Source organism: Crocuta crocuta, unplaced genomic scaffold, assembly GCF_008692635.1.
Source record: "Crocuta crocuta isolate KB4526 unplaced genomic scaffold, BGI_CrCroc_1.0 scaffold299, whole genome shotgun sequence".
Taxonomy (NCBI): Eukaryota; Metazoa; Chordata; class Mammalia; order Carnivora; family Hyaenidae; genus Crocuta; species Crocuta crocuta.
The window spans coordinates 12462563-12479145 of NW_027532747.1; the positions used below are offsets into that span (position 1 = coordinate 12462563).

The 16583-nt window shown below is 44.0% G+C and overlaps 1 long non-coding RNA gene across 2 annotated transcripts; it reads left to right on the forward strand.

Moving 5' to 3' along the window:
* Positions 1-7849: 7849 nt before the first annotated feature.
* Positions 7850-11981, forward strand: LOC144245552 (uncharacterized). Of its 2 annotated transcripts, none has more exons than XR_013339291.1 (3): positions 7850-7897; positions 11736-11773; positions 11891-11981. It is a non-coding gene; the product is annotated as an uncharacterized LOC144245552 (long non-coding RNA). The 2 variants fall into 2 exon arrangements; XR_013339290.1 differs by lacking the exon at positions 7850-7897 and adding an exon at positions 11090-11177.
* Positions 11982-16583: the final 4602 nt, after the last annotated feature.

Below are 16583 nucleotides of genomic sequence, written 5' to 3' on the forward strand. Positions count from 1 at the left end.
GAAACTTTAGATATTCTGGATACCAATCCTTTGCTAAATAGGTGAGGTGGATACCTTTTCCCAGTTTGTGGAATATCGTTTAGTTTCTTTATAGTATACTCAGATGGGAAATTTTTATAATTCTACTCTAGTCAAATTTATCCCTCTTTTCCTTTATGGCTTGCATTTTTGTTTAAGAAATCCTTCTTTACACTGAGGTCGTACAGATATACTTCTATAACATGGGCTTTTAACCATTTTTTCATGCCATGGACCCTTGGCATGTTATTAAACATGTGAGATGAGGCATCAGGGAAATACAAATCAAAACCACACTGAAATACCACCTCACGCCAGTCAGAGTGGCTAAAATGAGCAAATCAGAGAACTCTAGATGCTGGCGAGGATGTGGAGAAACGGGCACCCTCCTACACTGTTGGTGGGAATGTAAACTGGTACAGCCCCTCTGGAAAACAGTGTGGAGGTTCCTCAGGAAACTAACAATAGAACTCCCCTAGGACCCAGCAATAGCACTGCTAGGAATTTACCCAAGGGATACAGAAATGCTGAGGCATAGGAGCACATGTACCCCAATGTTCATAGCAGCACTCTCCACAATAGCTAAAACATGGAAAGAGCCTAAGTGTCCATCAACAGATGAATGGATCAAGAAGATGTGGTTTATCTATACCATGGAATACTACATGGCAATGAGAAACAATGAAATCTGGCCATGTGTAGCAACATGGATGGACCTTGAGGGTGTTATGCTGAGCGAAATAAGTCAGGCAGAGAAGGACAAATATCATATGTTTGCACGTATAGGAGGATTAGGAGGAACTTGACGGAGGAACAAGGGGGAGAAGAAGGGGGGAAATGGTGGGGGAAAGGGAGAGAGGCAAACCATGAGAGACTCTTGAATGCTGACAAAAACTGAGGACTGATGGATGTGGGGGGGAGGGGGGATGGGCATGGAGGAGGACACTTGTGGGGATGAGCACTGGGTGTTATGTGGAAACTAACTGGACAATAAACTATTTGTAAAAAAAAAAAAAAACAAACATGTGAGATGAGGGGCACCTGGTGGCTCAGCCAATTAGGCATCTGACTTTGGCTCAGGTCATGATCTCATAGCTGGTGGGTTCAAGCCCCGCATCGGGCTCTGTGTTAACACCTCAGAGCCTGGTGCTTGCTTCAACTTCTCTGTCTCCTTCTCTCTGTGTCCCTCCCCTGTTCGAATTCTGTCAACCTCTCTCTCAGAAATAAATAAACATTAAAACAATTTTAATGTATGAAATGAAACTCATTGGATTACAAAGAAAACCAATGATACTGAAATGTAGTTATCAAAATACTAAAAATTATAACATATAATAAATGTGTTTCTTTTATATGTATTAAATATACAGATTTAGCCGAAAATCTAATAGCTGTTGTAAATTTCCAAGTACTGATGAACATAAATAATATTTTGCAATACCTACAACAGGTGTCATGTGATATGAAAATATCTGTATTCTTACTAGTGGCAAAATCACAGGTACTATGAAAGTGCTATGGTGTGTTATGTTCATGATTGGATCTCTAAAGTTTAGCTAGAGATTTGTGAAAATAAATATCAATTTCTTTCCCATCTGTGTTCACAAACCTGCTGAATTCTATTCTCTGACCCACTGGGGAGGTCTGTGGGACCTAGGTAATGAACCCCTGTATTTTCTAAAAATTTTAATGTTTTATCCTTCTGTTTTTGTCTTTTATCAATCAGAATTTGTTTCTTATATGGTATATCACATTTCCTTTTTTTCCTTTTATTGATTATCCCTTCCCCTTTGATCTACAATGTCTGTGCTGGCTTAAATCTTGGTTCTTTTTAATGGTCCATCTGTTTCTGGGATCTTCTACTCTACTTATGTAGTTAATGATTTGGGTAAACCACAAGTATCTTAGTTACTATAACTTTATTTTATTTAAAAACATTTTTAAATAGTTTATTGTTAAGTTGGTTTCCATATAGCACCCAGTGCTCATCCCAACAAGTGCCCTCCTCCNACCACGAGATTATGCCCTGAGTTGAAATCAACGTTTAACTGACTGAGGCACCCAGGTGCCTTTAAAGTCTGACATCGAGTCCAGCAAGTCACCTTACCTGTGTGTTGGCTTCTCTTAGTCTTTTGGTTTTCTATGTGAATTTTAGAAGCAGCTTGAGAAGTTTCATTAGAAGACCCATTGAGTTGACTAGAATTTCATTGAGTTTATAGACCATTTATTTACACCTTCCAATAAAAGTTTATATTTTGTCCATTAAAGATGCATATACCTTTTGTTAGGCTACTTCTAGGCCTCTCTCTTTCTCTCTCTGTCTTCCCCTACTTACTTATCTATGTTGCAGTTGGAAATTATACTTTTATTAATTTTTTAAAATTTATATCCAAGTTAGTTAGCATATAGTGCAACAATGATTTTAAGAGTAGATTCCTCAATGCCCCTTACCCATTTAGCCCATTCCACCCCCCACAGCCCCTCCAGCCACCTCTGTTTGTTCTCCATATTTAAGAGTCTCTTATGTTTTTGTCTCCCTCCCTGTTTTTATCTTATTTCTGTTTCCTTTCCCTTATGTTCATCTGTTTTGTATCTTAGAGTCCTTATATGAGTGAAGTCATATGACATTTGTCTTTTTCTGACTGACTATAATTTCACTTAGCATTATACCCTCTAGGTCCATCCATGTAGTTGTTAATGGTAAGATTTCATTCTTTTTGATTGCTAAGTAATACTCCATTGTATGTGTGTCTATATCTATACACCACATCTTCTTTATGCATTCATCCATCAATGGACATTTGGGCTCTTTCCATACTTGGGCTATTGTTGATAGTGCTGGTGTAAACATTGGGGTGCATGTATCCCTTCGAAATAGCACATCTGTATTCCTTGGATAAATACCTAGTCGTGCAATTGCTGGGTCATAGGGTAGTTCTATTTTTAATTTTTTAAGGAACCTTCCACTGTTTTCCAGAGTGGCTGCCCCAGTTTGCATTCCCACCAGCAGTGCAAAAGAGATCCTCTTACTCTGCATCCTTGCCAATATCTGTTGTTGCCTGAGCTGTTGATGTTAGCCATTCTGACAGGTGTGAGGTGGTATCTCATTGTGATTTTGATTTGTATTTCCCTGATGATGAGTGACATTGAGCATCGTTTCATGTGTTTGTTGGCCATCTGGATACCTTCTTTGGAGAAGTGTCTGTTCATGTCTCTAGCCCATTTCTTCACTGGATTATTTGTTTCTTTGGATGTTGAGTTTGATAAGTTCTCTATAGATTTTGGATACCAACCTTTTATCTGATATGTTGTTTTGCAAATGTCTTCTATTCCATCAGTGGCCTTTGGAAATTATATTCTTAAAATTATATTTTCTCTTTGTTGTTAATATACAGAAAATCATATGCGTTTGAATATTGCTGTTTTATCCCTCAACCTTTTTAAACCTGCTTATTAAATCTACTTGTTTGTAGAATTTTAGAGTTTCTTATGAAAATAATTATATCGCCTTCAATGAACGTCTGTTTTGTTTCTTTGATGCTAAACCTCGTATCTTGTATTTCTTTTTCTTGTTTTATTTCACTCACTAGTACCTTCAGTACAGTATTGAATAAAAGCAGTGATTTTTTGTGACACTTTTAACCTTTAAATATGATGTTTGCTGTGGGCTTTTGGTAGATGTTCTGTGTTGGGTTAAAAAGTTGCTTTTTAGTTATAGCTCATTGATTTTGTTTCAAAATCATAAGTGAATATTGTTGGGTTTTGGGGTTTTTAAAAAAAATTTTTAATGTTTTATTTCTGAGAGAGAGAAAGAGAGAGAGAGAGACAGTGTGAGCAGGGGAGGGTCAGAGTGAGAAGGAGACACAGAATCCGAAACAGGCTTCAGGCTCTGAGCTAGCTGTCAGCACAGAGCCCGATGCAGGGCTTGAACCCAGGAACTGTGAGATCATGACCTGAGCTGAAGTCAGACGCTCAACCGACTGAGCCACCCAGGCTCCTGTTTTATTTTTTAAGTATAGATTCCGTAATGTGTATGTATGTCAATGGAAAAGTTTCACTGAGGAAAAAGAAACTGAAGATACAAAAACAGGGAGGAGATAATTTAAATACTCGTGTCCTTGGGAAGGCTGAGGGTGGATTTTTATGTATTTCTTTATGCATGTAAAGTACTTTACATATTGCCTGGTCTGTTAGTTTCCTCTTGCTGTGGTAACAAATTGCCATGAGCCTGGTGGCTTAAAACAACACAAATTTAATCTCTTAACAGCTCTGGAGATCAGAAATCTGGAATCACTTTTACTTCGCTAAAGTCAAGGTGTCAGCAGGATTGAATTCCTTTCTGGAGGCTCTACGAGAGAATCTATTTCTTACATCTTCCACCTTTAAAGGTTTTTTGGTTTGGTTTGGTATTTTGTTTTGTTTTGTTTTTTATTTAAGAGAGGGAGAGAAGGGCAGAGAGAGAGAGAGGGAAAGAATCAAGCAGGGTCTCACTCAGTGTGGAGCCCAACATGGGGCTTGATCCCACAACCCTGGGATTTTGTCCTGAGCTGAAATCAAGAGTCAGAGGCTCAATGGACTGAGCTACCCAGGCGCCCAATCTTTCACTTTTTAGAGGCTGATGACAATCTTTGGCCAGTGTCCTCTTCTTTTATCTTCAAAGCCAGTAGAATAACATCTTTAAATTTTGCTCTGCTCTCATTACAACGTTGCCTCCTTCTATAGAAGCGTCTTTGTTGATGACTGGGCCCACCTGATAATCCAGGATTATCTCCCTCTCTCAAAATCCTTTACTTAATCACATCTGAAAAGACTCTTTTGCCATATAAGGTAACAAGCACAGGTTCAAGGGATTAGGATGGGGACATCTTTGGGGTCCATTATTCAGCTTACCATTCTTACATGTATCTGATTATACCATATGTGTTTGAGGCTAAAAATGAAAGTTTAATATTAGCAATTCTATGTGTTTCAACCTGAAGGTTCTCAACATATAGAAATTACTATTTATACTAAAAACAAAAGAGGAGATTATTTTACCGTAGACTGCCAGCTCCAGGGCTATCCCTGTGGTCTTCAGCAACTTGTAGTAGAGCCCTGGATCCTGTGTCACTGTCCTGGGAGCATAACTACGTCCCCTTCCTTAAGGCCCTGGCCTCCCCACCGTCTTGGTAGAGGCTAGCTAAAGGACTACAGGAAGATCCTCTCCCCACAGAGCAAGAGAATCCCTCTGCCCAGCTACAAGACCCTCTACCCCACAGCACAAATATTCTCAAGGAGAAATCAACTCTAAGAGTCTTCCGTGTTAGAAACGTGTGAGGCCGGTGCTGAGCCACGCCATATTGGGACCCGAGGCCAAAGGGAAAAAACAGTCAGTGATACTCATCCTGTCTTAATTTAAAATTTTGATATTTACCTCACTGTGGATTTTTTTGTATCTTGATTACTGATTTTTTGGGCACCCCCTTAAATTTCACACCCTTTCATTCCCACTCTGGTCTGTGGATCTATATTTGTAGCTATTTTCTCTAATGCTAGTTTTGGATGAACACGCCTGGCAAACGTTCAAGCTTTATCTGTAGAGAAAACCCACAACGGTTAGGATTTACCGAGATAACAGGAAAGGAAGGCCACCTCCCAACCTCTAAACTGCCCATTGTCCAAGCGACTCTCTTTCTGCCAATTGCCTTCTCCAAGTGCGAAAGAATAAACTAATTTCATACCTATTCAGCCCAATAAGACTCATTGTCCTACCTCTAACTCCAGTGATAAGAGACAGGAACACTTCATTTTCCATTGCTAAGCAACAGCAAAAACAGAGCCTGGCATCTGTGTCGGGCCTGACTGGCTGATAGGGATCAGTGTCTAAAGTTCTTGTTTGCATTTTGAAGTCAACAATAATTGCAGTTCTCTATTAGTGTTCATTAAGTTGGTTTATGGCTGGACCAACTCCAATCTCCACTCGGCAGTTTGAATGCGTTGTTCTCCCAGGGAAAGAAATATTTGGCAATAAAATCCCTGTGCTGATGTCCTCAACTCATTTCCCCGTGATCGACTGGGAAGCTATGGTCACCATCCACAGTCCTCCAGCTCCAGAGAACAAGGTCTCTGTTGAAGGTTCTGGAAGAGTGCGTGGAGAGCAGGGCAGGGAAGACGGCTCCGCTTCCTCAAGCTGGCTTCCTTCCACTCCAAGCGAAAAGTAGGCCAGTGGAGCAGAAGACTATTATGTGAATTGAGCTGGGGTGGAAAGTATTGCCCCATTTCCCCAACGCCAGCACTAAAGTTTGGAAAGAGCCCTGTCGGCTTCTTTCCATGGTCTAGTGCCAGGAACAGGCACGACCCGGGGACGTGATCAGCTCCCGCCTCCCTCGCCTGGGAATGGGTCAAACAGTGGCCTCGGCATAATGGTAGAAAGTTCCAGCCAGCTTGAAAGAGCCGCCCTTGGATGCCATCTCCCAGGTGTTGACTCACCCCGGGCGGCTGAAAGGCTGCCAGGCCAGCCAAGGAGCAGGTCTGCTGCCTTACATAACCTCCCCTTCATCCCCACTTCTCGGGGGCGGGGTCTGCTCTGAAAAGAAAATCAGAAAACAGCTTAAAGCAATTAGCGAGGATGTTGTTCTCCTTTCTAGACTCCAGTCCAAGACACCCTTCCACTCTCAGCACTTTCTGAAGTGAAAGAGTAACTCCTGGTAGTCATCATCTTGTCTCTTCGGCGCCGGTGAGACTTCCTTAGGGCCAAGCCGGAGAACAGCTTCCTTGCGCCCCCTAGTGTACACAGGAGCCCAGCACTGTGCAAAGTTGTGTCCGGAGGAGGCCAGACCAGGCAAGTGGGACTGTACAAATGTACAAATCCCAGGAATGGGATTTGGGGTTGGAGGGTCTAACTCCATGTGGCCTGGGTCACGTAAGAGGAAGCCACCTTCGCACTTTCGATTCCGTTCATGACCCCGGCACTTGGGTCACTTTCTTCTGACTCTCCTCCCTTCCTCTGCTTGCTATGGAGCAAGAGGCTCTCTTTGCATCTCTATTTCTGAAAGAAGTGAGGACTAAATAGTCAAAATACTATTATCTCGTTGAGAAGCTGCAGAATAGCCCTGTCTTATGGCTAATATGCGCGGAAGCCTAATTGTTGTAAACTGAGAAACTCTGAAAGGTCACTGTTTGATTTGCTGTTGTTACAACGTGGGCACACTTCTGTTGGGTTCAGAGCTCCCCAGGGCAATGATTCCCAAACAGCAGACTAGCTGTGGAAGGTTGAGAAGATCTGGACAGCAAGTTCTTTGTATCCTCGTAATTCCATGAAGTATTCTCTGAAATGTACACAGAAGGGAGTTAAGGTAAATATAAAAAAAGAAATCTGTTTTCAGGATAAGCCACGGCAGGATGGGCAATGAAGTATGACATGGGTGTCAAGAACCATAGAAATCTTTAAAAGAAGAATTGACAACCTATATCTAGGATAAGTAGAAGGCTTACCTACCTTGAATCTTCCCAGATTGATTATTTTGATCAAAAAGTTAAGAATAGGGATGGCAAATAGGTTTAATATTATGTACAGACATTAGTGATGTCTGCCACGAGCACAGGACAGAACTTTAATGGTGTACATACCAACAAGACAAGAAGAAAAGAGAGGGTATTATAAAAATTAAAATTACATTAATTGTAATTATAAAAAATTATTAAGAAAGCTAAGCCACTTCACCTTTTGATGCTGTTTTTTTGTTGTTGTTGTTATTCTTGCAACCATGAATTATGACGATGTGGTTTTTCCGACTTCATGTTCTAGGCTGTAGGGAACTTACTACTCTTGTCTTCTTCCTTAATTTGTATAGTTTTTCAGCTGACTTGAAGGCTGATGTGGAATTACAACAGGATGGAGGTGAGAATGCGTCTGATTCTTACCTGTTTTGAGATTACTATAGAGTGATGGCTCTGTAATAATCCCCAAGTAGTACTTGAATGTTGATTGTATACCCAGTAGGCTGGTAAGTGCTATGGATGTGAAGAGAAAGAGAGGGGAGAGGTACAAAAAAACCCCTAAATTTAGACCCTCCTTGGTTAATTGACCCGTAAGAGGCAATTAGAGAGCAGGGTCTTGGCTGGCATACCACAGTCTCAGGAGAAACACAGAAAAGTGGAAGGGGAGAAGGTAAAGTATCTCCCTCTGACCCCGTAGATCCTCTTGCAGCCATGGATTGGGAGGCAGAGAGCTGCTGAGGGTCTGGCTTGACTCTGATGCTGTGTACTGTCCAGGGGCCCCTGCAGACTGCCCCAGAGCACTGGGGAGTCCAAGTGCGTGCCTTCCAAAATGCACCTTAACCTTTCCACTTCTCTTCACCTCCACTACTCCCGTTTCAGTCCTGGCCATGGCCACCGATCCCTGGACAATGCACCGGCCTCTAGAAGCTCCCCCTGCATCTTTCCCCTGCCCCACAACCCCTTGGTCCACTCCACCCCCCAGGGTTCACTCCCTAGACAACAATTAGTGGTGTGACCTTGTTGAACACAAATCTGACTGTCACCGATGTTTTTTTTTTTTTAATGTTTTTTATTTATTTCTAGGAGAGAGAGAGAGAGACAGCGTGAACAGGGGAGGGTCAGAGAGAGGGAGTCACAGACTGAAACAGGCTCCAGGCTCTGAGCCGGCAGTCAGCACAGAGCCCGACGCGGGGCTCGAACCCACGAACCGCGAGATCATGACCTAAGCGAAAGTCGGACGCTTAACCGACTAAGCCACCCAGGCGCCCCATGTCACCGATGTTTAATGCTCCCTCTTGGCTTCCCATCTTCTCCCACATTCTGCTCCATGGGGCCACAGCTTCTTTCTCCAGCCCATTATGCCCAACTGCCCCTCCCCTTTGCTCTGACCCCTTAGCTTCATGGGCCTCCATGTGCACCTTGAAGTAATCCCTCTGCCCAGTGGTCCTTATGCCGACCCTTCCACCTGAATCCCTTGCCCTCCCTCTCCTTCTCTTCTTTACTTTGTTAACATCTACCTCCCACCGCATCTCTTCACCTGCTTAAATGTCACCTCCTCGGGGCTCTATTAGGACCTTGTGCTTATAGGCTCACAGAGCACCTTAAACTCTCCCTAGGGACATCGATCACAATTTTAACTAGTTATTTGTAAAATTATCTGCATAATGTCCATCCCCCGCTAGATGGTAAGCCCCATAAAAAGAGGTCTGATTCTGTTATTTGCTGCAGTGTCTCAAGATCTTAGCATAGCCTCTAACACAGTTCCTGACAGGTAATAGGTACTTAACATTTATTGAATACATTAATAAATGGATGGAGGAGAGAGATGTATAGACAGAAGGGTAGGCTGATGGGACTTTCTGAGATTCCAGTTGATTTCTACCCCTTGCCTATCACAGTGGAAGAGACAAAGCCTGTGGATTTGGTATCATCACTAAAGGCTGGGATACAGGAAGGAGGGTGAGTTGAATGGATGGACAGGTTGTTCTAGGTTGTAGCTTCATTTTCCACGCTTCCGAGCTTTGCCTTTCCAAGACTTCCAGGGTTGAGTGTGCAGAATTTTATCTTCAAAATGTTACTTAAGGAAAGGAAAAATCCAAAAGAAAACTTAATAGATCAGAGGGAAGGCAATCAAACTTCGAGCACTCATTCATGTTGCAGGGAAGGTTATATGAAAATAAGTCACTTCTGTAGCTGCTTTTGAACTGCTCCAGCCTCAGTAGCAGCCTAATTGCCAAACAATGTGTTGCCTTGCCCTGGGACCTTCTGAAATCTAAGAAAGCAGACAAATCTAGCAGTGTCATGACCTATTTTTTTTAATAAGGCAGATTCCAATGACCTAGTAATTGACCATGTAAATGAATACCTCATGTATGTAACACAAGGGAAAATGGAATATAATATTGTTTTTGGCTTCCTAGGATCTATTCAGACATCTTAGGCCTGTGCTGTCAACAGATTTGGAGAAAGGAGAGCTGAGGAGTGAGGCATGAATGACTCAAGCAGGACGGGTCCAGTGGGGTCTTCCAAGCGCTAACCTTGGGGACAGGTTCAGAGACTCGGCCACAGTTTCCACACTCCCAGCTGAGAGCTGGGTCTCATAACCCATTATGGGGGTGCATGTTGCATTGGGTTTTTGTGTGATTGCACCAGAGGTATGGGCCCCATTCTGCTATCAAGGCCCATTAAGACTTGGGCTGAGGGACATGAATAACAGAAGTCTCGGTGGATGTGAATCTGTAGCCATCACCTACAGGGCTGCTGTGTAGACAAGGGAGTACCTTTTCGAGGATACTGCAGAGGGCAGCTTGGCCAGATGAGGTGCTCACTCCATGCTCCCACAGTGCACAGCAAGCACCACTCTGTGCACAGTGCTCATCAGTCATGGGCAGGAAGCTCTGTGAGCAAAGGGACCAGGTCTGCCTCCTTAGAGCCTAGCACGGTGCCTGACCCTGTGACCCTGATGAATACATGCTTGCTGGTGAAGAATAAATGCATGCAGGAATGGATGGATGGATAAAGATATGGGCTCAAAGATGAGATATCACTCAAAGCTTCCCCATCATTTGAACTGCCCAATGATGGAATGGGCTGCTTTGAAAAGGACCATGAGTATAAATTCTAGTTCAAATGGGGCAGCACTAAGCCATCTGGTAGAGGGAGACAGATGTGGAATCCATGTGCCTTGGGGTCAGACAAATGTGGTGTGAGTCCTGGCTCTGCTGCTTATGACTGTGAGACTTTAAGGGACTTTGCCTCAATGTCCACATCTGTAAAATGGGTGTAATAGTTCAGTTTGAGTTTCCTTAAAGAAGAGCTTAGACAAGGATGTGAGGAAAGGTAGTTTATTTGGAAGGTCATCTAGGAAGCAGGAGGAAAGCAGCCTTGAGTGGGGGCAGAGAAGGAGGAAAAGTCCATTAAGGGGGCCTTTTAAGCCTTGCTAAGCCAGTGGGACTCACTCCTATTGGGTGTCCTAAAGGGATTACATGCAAAGTGTTTCTATTGAGGGTGAAAGGCCTGACATCTCTCCATTGCCTCCCATCTCTATCCTTTGAGGCAAACTTCCCTGCCCTTCCAGGCTGCATCTTCTTGTGAGGTGAGGCCTCTCCTTCCCTCATTCCTCAAATGAGAGGCCACTTGAGGTGGGGAGCTGTCCATCCCAGCCACAGCTGCAGCCAGAGGTGGGTGGAGGGGATGTGGCACAGAGCACTGTTTTGTGTCTGCCTCAAATCTTTCCATGAGGGGGTGTGGGGTGGGGAGGTGGTAGGCCCAGTCGGGAAAGGGTCCATCTTTGGCTCAGGTCATGGTCTCATGGCTTGTGAGTTCGAGCCCCATGTCAGGCTCTGTGCTGACATTGTAGAGCCTGCTTCAGACTCTCTCTCTCTCTCTCTCTCTCTCTCTCTCAAAAATACATAAACATTTAAAAAAATTTTTTAATCTTTCCATGGTGATGGAACAGTAGCTCCATGAGGGAGGGACTTGTCAAGACTATAGTGATTCAATAAGCATACTTTGTGGGTCTCTGACTGGCTCAGTTGGTAGAGCATGCAACTCTTGATCTCCAGAGGGTGAGTTCAAGCCTCATGTTGAGTGTAGAGTTTACTTTAAACAAACAAACTTTTTGAATTAATATATATTATAAGGGTTACATAAAGTAAAATTCTAAGGTGTAATACAGTACCTGAAAATACAGTGCTGCGTACAACTATTAATTATTATTAATTTCTTTTTATTAATAGATGATGCTACTTTTCAAGAAGAACAGAAATCATTGGGGGTAACATTGTAGCATTTGGGCTTCTAGTTGCTTAAAGGAACTCATTGTTTTGGAGATAGAAATAGTTGTGGGGGAGCCTGGGTGGCTCAACCGGTTGAGTGTCTTACTTTGGCTCAGGTCATGCTCTCCCAATTCGTGAATTGGAGACGACTGACAGCTCAGAGCCTGGAGCCTGCTTCGGATTCTGTGTCTCCCCGCCCCCCTTCCTCTCCCCCTCCCCCCTCTCAAAAATAAATAAACATTAAAGAAATTTTATAAAAAATAAAGAAATAGTTCTGGCCTTGACCTACAGAATGAAAACTCTAGATGCGTTAGGACAGCCTTTCAGACATCTGGGCACATTGGAGTTTCTCATCTGGATTTTAGTGAAGCCACTGCCTTTAATACCTTCTGACGTGTGGCCTAGGAGTTTTCTGAGTTGAACTGACAGTTTTAAAGCAGGAACAATAGGATTATATCAGGGAGAATTACCTGGAGACCCCAGACATCCTACAACGGTCGTTTAACTGAATGATTTATGAACAATAAGAAAGTGCCAAAAGTTGTGCAGACGCACGTTGCCATTGAGCTCAAACCCTACCCCATGGTGCAAAAGGAATAACTGGCCAAAAAGGTTTTCATCACGTAAATCCACACTTCTGCAAAGTCAGGAGCAGCCCCAGCTCTGCCAGCCATCACACGCCTCCTGAGGGAAGGCAGAACCCCACGGGAGAAATGGAACCCCACGGGGGAACCCCACGGGAGAAATGGAACCCCACGGGGGAACCCCAGAGGAGAAATGGAACCCCACGCAGAAATGGAGACAGAGACAAGTAGGTGGGACACTTTTCTTGCTCTAGGGGCCTGTGCTGTAGAACTGCTTTTTGAAGTCTTTGGTCTTGGGGCATCTGGGTGGTACAGTTGGTTAAGCGTCTGGCTCTTGAGCTCGGCTCAGGTCACAATCTCACGATTCGTGAGTTGGAGCCCCACATCAGGCTCTGAGCTGATGGCGCGAAGCCTGGGATCCCCTCTCTCCTCTCTGTCCACCCCCACTGCTTGTGTTCTCTCTCTCTCTCTCTCTCTCTGTCAAAAATAAAGAAATAAAACTTAAAAAAGAAATCTTTGGTCTTGACCTGGGTATGCTCGCTAAAGAAAACCTCTTCTCCATTCTGAATAGATCTGGCCCCAGAGGAGAAGACAGGTGATGGGGGCATAGTGGGGAAGGTAGGGAGGTGCCACGGGTACAATGGAGAAAACAAGAAAAGACGGGTTAGAAGGAATTCAGTGGGACTTCCCCCAGGCACCCTGGCTTCCTTCAGCAATAGAATTCCCAAGCAACAGCTCCCTTCTTTCACAGACAGTGGCTTGGGTCCGAGCTGTTCCCTTAGCTACACTGTGGTTTCTACCATTGCCAAACAAGCTACTTAATGGTCGGTCACCTTGAAGACTAAAGATTCTCATCTTCTGTCATTTGAGGTTCTCCTGGCAGGTAGAGATGGGTACCAAAACCCAGCTAGCTGTCTTTGCTCCTGTCTTTGCTCACAGTGCCGTGAGCAAAGACACTTGGCTTTCACCAGCAGAATGCAGAAGGAAGTGTTCTTGAAATACATTGCTGCCCTGTCGATACTAATGCATTCAGGAAGCTGAAGGTGATTCCCAGGACACTATGTCAGTCCTGGCATTCAAATATTTAGTGCCCGAGTAATTACTGTAATAATTAATTTCCGTTGCTTAATCCAGCAATCAGGCATGTCGCTTTACACATGGGAAAATGTTGGTCCCCATAGGGATGTGTGTGTGTGTGTGTGTGTGTGTGTGTGTGTGTGTGTGTTTGCGTGTTGGGTAAAATACAGAGCAGCAGTGACTATTTAGTTAAGATTTGGAGATCAGTTTGTGGACTAAATGAGATGCTTTTAGTTTCAGTTTTAGTTACAGGTTTGAGAGAAAAGCTGAAAAGTGAATAGAGAGAAAGAAAACTTAAATGCCCCAAACTTCAAATGCCATCCTTGAGACAACTTCTCCAAAATTAAGTTTGATCAAATGTTACAATTTGCAGCTTTGGAAATTTCACCTTGAAAGTGGATGCTATTACCCAGATCCTGCTCTAGGCTTTCCAAAGCTGTTCTCCTCAGCAGGAATACACTGCAAGCCACATATGTAACCTTAAATTTTCTAGTAGCCACATTTTTTAAAAAGTAGAAAGAGATAATGAAATTATTTTTAATAATTTGACTTCATGTAATAGATCTGAAATACTATCATTGGAAAATATAATCAATAGAGAAAACATTAAGGGGATATCTTCCATTCTCTTTCGTATGAAGTCTTTGAATCTGATGTATTTTTTACACGTCCAAGATATCTCAATTCAGTTAAAAATTCAGTTCCTCAGTCTCACTAGCCACATTTCAGATACCCAGTAGCTACACATGACCAGAGGCCTCTATCCTGGCAGAACAGAGGCACAGAATACTGCTTGACCTCTAGGAACCCATCACTTAAGTAGAAATGATAACATTGTCATAAAAGAAATAGGCAATGGTGTTTTTTGTGTCAAAGGATGATATGATTCAATTTAAGTAATAACTGGGCACCTTGATAGACTGAGTGAGGTAGGGATCATGTCTTTCTCATCTTAAGGTCCCCTCTGCATTCATTTTTGTGTTGTTTTCCATCTTCCCTCATATTATGAGGACCCAGAACATGTGAATTGAGTGAAAGACTAGCCCCACTTGATGGGTGGGAGAAGGATAGGATACAGAACAAGAATGGAGATTGACTCTGAACTCATGGAATTTGCCATCAGGAGAGAAGCCATATCAAAACAGAATGATGGGAGAATGCCACCTGATGTCTAGAATATGGTGTTGGGTTAAATGTGGTTAAATGCCACAGTGAAAGGTGGACGGGAATACAGAAACCAAAGCTGGCTTTATTTACCAGCGGTAATTTCTAGGGAATGGCAGACTCTTCAAGGCTGGCTTGGGTGTGAACAGACACAGAGGAAAGGCATTGGGCAAAGGGCAGATGTACTGTGGAGATCGGATGAGCATCCTCTGTCTTCAACATTCATTAAGTCTGGATTCGTGCATGCAGTTGCTGTGCTCTATTCAAGACCAGCCAAAAATCGGAGATGTTGCAAAGGCAATTAGATTTGCCTACTTCTTTGAAAGCCTCCATTTTCCCTTTTTGCCCTCGATTCTGACTTTCCTTTCCTCACCCCTTATGGTAGTCTTTAGTGTAGTGTATAGGGAATCCTAGTTCCCCATCTTCTGGAAGGAATGCACCTCCTGGCCCCTACGTGGTTGGTCAGGGCCATGTAACTAGCTCTGGCCAATTTGACCACAAGTGAAGTGACACCAGGAGAGTGATGTCTCTAACAAAGACATGAAGAGACCCTGGAACACCCTGCTTAGGACAACCCCCACCATTTTAGGGGGCCCCTAAAATCTTAGGTGACCCCTTCTGGGGAACTCAGCTCCAGTGCCCGTCCCATGGAAGACATGCATAGTCAGCACTCAGTGCTGAATATTGGAGGGGGGATGGGGAGGAAACTTAGATTTGTAACCCCAGAAGGAGAAAGAAGAGAACAGGGGTCTGGCCCACCGGTGCTAAAGAAAACTAAAGGCTTGGGGTCAAAGAACATCTTGGTTGACCCTGGACCTGCGACCCAGAATGACCCTCTTCCTCTGCAGCCTGACAGCTGCATGCTGCTTCTCGAGGCTTCCTTTCCCTTTCTCACTCCTTGCAGATAGTCCTTTAGTCAGATTTTACCTTACCAGGTACGCAACGGGTCAGATTCAATCAGTTATTTAACAAATGGCATTGGTGTCCTCCTATGTGCTTCCCTTCAGGATACTGTGCCAGATGCACTCCTGCCTGTAAGGAGTTCTCTCTAGTGGGTAAGAGCGACCAGTAGGACTAAAATTCCTCAGGTGAGTTTTAAGTGCTGGGACTGGCAGTCCAGAGGCAGTTACCACAGAAAAGGGGCCCTTCCCTCAGCCTGAGAAGCCAAGGAGGGCTTCTCAGTGGAGGTGAGGCAGGAGTCACTGGGCAAGTTAAGGGAGAGGCAGTCTTTTGCGCTCCTTACTACCAGAGTTAAGCCATAGGTAGTAAGGAGCGCAAAAGAGGAAGTGAGTGAAGGTGAGATCACTGGGCTGCGTCCATTCAGAGAACACTAAGTGGCTCAGGAGGCATTGTGGGCAAAGAGTGAGATATGAGGCTGAAATGGAGGGGGCAGACCCCAGTCACCAAGGGCTCAGTAACCATAGCAATGGCGATGAGCGCAGGCTAGCAAGAGCTACTGCAGAGATTTAAGCAAAGGAACACCTTGATCAGATTTACGTGCCACTGGGAGAGGAAAGTTTGTGTGTGTGTGTGAGCTGGCCAGACAGGAAGCGATCTATTTTGTGGATTTGTTTGTGTGTGTGCTTATTTGTGTTAAACAAAACTCCCCTCTGGCACAGGTGATATCAAAGGATACACCAATATTTTGACCAATTGAGAGCACTTGTTTATTTTTTCCTGAATAAGGGACCCAGGGGAAGTGGCAGCTAGGCGCAGAGAGAAGGCAGCTGGGGGAGGCTCACAAGTGAGCAATACGCTTAAGTGAGGGTGGCTGAAGACTTGCATATAGGGATGTCCAGGATTAAATGCAAAGGGATTAGGGGCACCACACTTCAGCGTCAACCCTACCCTAGCCAATCACCCACCCATCCTCACCAAACCTGACTTCTGTGTTGATGTGGGTCAGAGAGAAGGGACAACCCTAGGGTGTGAGACTCAAAGACGAGTCAGAGAGTTGGAAGGAGCGAGACATGGGGGGGGGGGG